Source organism: Polyodon spathula, chromosome 11 (genome assembly GCF_017654505.1).
Source record: "Polyodon spathula isolate WHYD16114869_AA chromosome 11, ASM1765450v1, whole genome shotgun sequence".
NCBI lineage: Eukaryota > Metazoa > Chordata > Actinopteri > Acipenseriformes > Polyodontidae > Polyodon > Polyodon spathula.
This window is the reverse complement of record NC_054544.1, coordinates 13,141,799-13,146,974: the sequence shown is the minus strand read 5'-3', so window position 1 is coordinate 13,146,974 and position 5,176 is coordinate 13,141,799.

The following is a 5,176-nucleotide window of genomic DNA, read 5'->3' as shown; positions in this document are numbered from 1 at the left end:
ACAAAAGAATATGAATGCTTCCTGAAAAGAATTGTTGCACTGAGTGGACATGAAACACCTGTCATCTTTATATAAACAGCATTAATCTAATCTGTGAGTACGTATAGTTACACATATATCAGGGTAGCAGAATGGGGCCAGGAATTGTGCTATAAAACCCTTCATTCACACCCCAGCCCTAACCATGCTTGAGCAGCACCCTGCTTCTCGCTGCTCCTAACCTTTATCTCGGTTCAGCAGACAGCATAAACAGCAGCATTAGACATGGCCTGGTGAACGCTTTAGTTGAGGGCTGTCCAGAGATGTGCCAGTTTGATGAGTCATCCAGAATGCATGGGCAGCCTCCTTCCCCCGACATACACCCCCTTCCCTGTCATAATCAGCAACAGAAATGTTCAATTATATTAGATTGTAAGGCAATAGGACTATGTTTGCATAGGTGTGGACTATTTGTAAGTATTAGTGTGTCCTTGCCTGTTAATGTTTACCCATAAGTCACTTGGTAATAGCCCCACCCCCACAGCAGCAAATAAGACATATTATTTGATTTTTCCCTAGGTTGTTCTTGAGAAATCTTGACATAATAGAGCACTAGTTCTTTAAAAAGACTTGTATTCAAAATAAAAGAAGGCAGATGTATCTACCATGGTACATGGGAATGTACTGTACAGTGCAGCCCTAAAAAATGTAGTCCAGTGGAATTTTAACAGCAAAGCTTAAATAATTAGTAGTTGTGATATACCAAACAAAGGTTTAGTTATAGAACCAAGCAGATTATGGCATATGGGTTCTATGGTTATTGATGTTGTTGTTGTTGTTGTTGTTGTTGTTGTTTTACTAGTTAGACACTAATTTAAACAGGAAATTACTTTGAAAAATTGAGAAAAATGTTTAGCAATTTCTTCCACGAAACCCAAATCTTTTGCTAATAATAATTAAATATCTTAGCTGAACCATCTTCTTTGTACTTCTTCAATCTAGTTGTTGCTTACAGACAGCTTTCTTTGGCCTTGCCCTTGTTCCCACAGAGTACTTCAAACAATGCCTACATTGTGGCAGTCTCGCACAGCAAAGTCTGCCCTCGTTCCAGCAGCGTAAGGGAAGCAGAGCCTGGAGTGGAGATTCTGTTCAGGACTTTGTTTTAACCTTTATACTGTACAGCTATGACTTTGTAGTTCAGAAAATTAGACGACGTGTTGGTTACACTCCGTACCATCAAATTATAGGATTTACTTTATTTGACTTTGGACTGTGTGAAGACCGGGCTTTATCTTTGTGTTAGGGGATATCAAAAGTTATAGAAAGAGAGCAAGGCAGGTTAGTGTGTAAATGCTGCTAGTTCCTGGAAAAGTATGCTCTTCTGAGTAAAACATTTAAAACTCACTTACCTTGTGTCAGCAAACCATTCTAGCCTGTACAACTTTAAGGCTAATTATTTCTTCATGATTTGTGGATAACTCATAAAAGCAGCATTACAGTAGTCACACCTTCATTTATTTATCACTTCAAGCAGGAATTACAGAAAATGTAATTATCCCCAAATCTTGTAGCAAATTGAATCAGTTACATAAAAGACAATACATTTTAAATAACTCATTCATATTTGATGTACTGTGCCTAACAATGTTGTTTTTTTGTTCTTTTTTATCATTTTATCATCATCATTTTAATGTTATTATTTTTGCAGAGCAATTAAATATTTGAATATGTAAGCATAAGCCTTTCACCAGAACATAAATGAAACTCAGACAGGGCTGGGATGGCTTTATCTTTTTATTTTAGCTCTTTCCTCAAGTTAAGTATTATGGGCCACATCAGCTGTTGTGGAAAAGTTGATATGTTTAAACATGAGAGGATGATATCATCCTTGAGAGTGGTCAAACACTTTACATAAACATATCCACTCAATAAACAAGTTGTGTCTAACAATATGATAGTCTGGGTTGCCACCAGCTGTTAAGACTAAAACAAGGCAGAGTTAGAAAGTCAAAACTGAGGTCCAAGATGTGGTCACTCCAGAGCATGTTTGTAAAGGCTGGTTTATACTTCAGTCTTGCGACCATCGGGGGACTGCCTTGTGATGTGACCAGCTAGAGTTGGGGAAAAATCATCTTGGAGCACCAGACTGTCACAAAAGTTAGGAGCTAAAAATTACCCTCAGTGATGGTTACGCAACTGAAGTATGAACCAGCTTTAGACCCTGGTTTTCTATTTTAACCTGTTATAATTTATTTATTTAATGTATTGTACTGATTTAATATTTCATGTTGTGGGATACATTTATGACTTAGTGGGACAGATTTCAAAGTGAGTGCAAAATTGTTCTCTATTTTTATTATAAGAAAAAAACAAACAATTTCAACACTTTCAAGACTAGCAATAAAATCTATTTTGTCCCCATTATTTAAACTTGAGCAGTGTTATTTAGCATGCATCGATTTTTCAAACACGATCAACAATAAACAAAGAAGCCAAGCAGCTTTGACCTTGTATACAAGGCAGTGGAGATGTTTGGGGTAAACAGTAATTCACACTGTGGTATCTCTATACCTTCCCACTGAAGGTTTCAAGCAGAATATCCAAATGTGAGTGTGAGTTTTAACACTGTAGTTTGTTCCAAGTAGGTATTAGATAACATGATGTGTTTGCGTTTTGTGTACTGAATTGCCTTTGTTAAATTTGTCACCTGGTAAGCATACTTATACAGACATGGATGAGGCTATAAATCTTCTTTAGAAGTTTCTCTCTAAAATGAAAAACATATAAGCGATAAAAATACACATTTCCTACTAGAAATCTTACTCATGTTTTCAGTACCAGAACTTCTATTTAAATAATTGTTTTTAATTTCTTATAAAACACATATAATACACATAATTTGTTTTTTAAACAAAAAGATGCAACCATGTTAGATTATATTTAACATCATATATTTGCTTGTCCTGTTGAAAGCTCAGCTTATGTCAGATTACTGTAATTGTATGCATTGTTCCTCTTCCCCACCCCCACCACTGCCACACAGAGAAGGCAGTATAAAGAGGTAGTCATCCAATCACTTATTGTCTGTCTACCCTTTCACTGATAGTTTGGTTGAAGTCTAGTCAAACCCTTTTAAAGTAAATTTTATGAAATCCCATTAAACCCAGAACACTGAGACACTTGGATAATGCATTTTGCTAAATATCAAGTTCAATTATTTATGTACACCTTTCCTGTGTTGACACTGTGCATTTACTTTGCTTTATTTTCATCTAACTTTGCTTTACTACACCTTAGTAATGTTTATAAAGGTAGACTAAGAAAATTTATTGATTGCACTTAAAAACAGAAAGAATCACTGACTAGTGCCCTGAACTGGCCAAGGTCAGATCTTTTCTTGTTTTTAATTATTTTTTTTTGTTATAAAATATTAAATAGCTTGTTCTAAAGCACCAATTTCAAACTGATGTTACCTTCCTCTTTAAATGCGCAAATTGTGTGTGTGTGTGTGTGTGTGTGTGAAACTACGTGTTAAGTGTGGTCAAAGGAGGGTCAGGTCAGAAAGTATGCAGGCCAATAATAATAGCAGTTAAAATTATTATTTTTCATTGACATGAAAGGACCAAAAGGAATTGACACTTCAGCTCAGATGGTGGTGTATAAAAAAAGGCATTATGGGATGGATTCAGTCCAAAACTTGCGTTCTTCTTTCCTTGCTCTATGTTGTAATTCAATCAGTAAAAAATAAGACACACACCTGCTATTTTAATGACCAAGAGCAAAATATTTTAACTAGAAAAAAATTAGAAATTAACAAGTATACAGAACATAAACATAAATAAGCTAGTCATCAGACTTCACTCCGTTTAACAAAATGTGATAGTTATGTTCTGACACTCTGCCAAGGATGCATACCAGTCCTCTGTCAAATCAAATTTAATCATGTCCCATAGCTGCAGAAATGTAGATTGCTGTACACGTTTTTAATGAAAAAGCAGATTGTTACTAATAGTAGTATTAAGTCTACTATTAAATCTGATCATGCCAGAGAAGTGCTTGTAGGTTTTGGACAGGGATACATTCCACTGTTAAAACCTGTCCAATGACAGAACATCAGCTGAGTAAAACACATTTAATTCACATTCCTGTGAAGCCCACAGGAAATAACATTACTCACCACTTGATTGTAATTAAAACAGGCTATAGGTGTGACTGCAGTGTAGTGGTACCATTCGTCATCATTAAGAATTTTTTTTTTCAATCTTAATTTTTATTAGTGAAAAAAATACTTTTAGTGATCATTTAGTTTTCACATCTATTTGTGGGACACCATGAAACACAAGCAATGAGTAATGTAAATAATACATTGATTTATTCTTGATACTGCCACCAACAACATTGAGGTCTAGTGGTGATATCCTGAAGAACGAATCCAGTGTTAGAACTCACTTAGGTGTATTTTATTAATACAAGCAGCCAATGTGTTCACACATCCATGAGCACTCAGTGTAATTTCCCAATACAACTGTTTGTGTTTGGGCTGTTTCAGTGACAATCAGTAACTCATCAGTGCAGAGTTTGCAATGTTTGGATATAAGCGGAGCCAATTCACCATGCTGCCCCTTACTGCTCCACTGGGAACCCTAAGGGTCAAGATGAATGTAAGATCATGGCCTTTACATTCCTAAAGAGGAAGGGAAAGACTATATTCCCCTGCTGTCCTTAAGTGCTGCACTGCTGGATGAAGAGTCTCACCCCCATTCCCTGGTCTACAATATCATATCACACTCCACTGTGACTTTGACCGGAATTTGAAACAATTGCTGTTCTGAGAAACCAGACATCATTCATTCCATGTTGTCCTGGGTTGTCACCTAAAAAGACTGAACAAATAGCAAAACTCGTTAAATACTACTACTCCCAGTAGTGCAAGTGGTTCTTGAGGTGAAAATATAAAGCAATAATTGATACTGCTGAAACTCCGCAGAAATCCTGGGTCTGATCATTGCTCACCATAACCCAGTTCCTTTTGTGTAAAGCAAATCATGACCAATGAATCTGCCATGTTCTTTCACATCAACTTTGCAATTTTATAGTTTTAAAAAACTTAACAGAGTAACAGGTATTTTGGTGAAGTTGTTTGAAAAAAATGAGAAGTCACCATGATATCATGGGTTAGGTCTTGAACAATATGCTT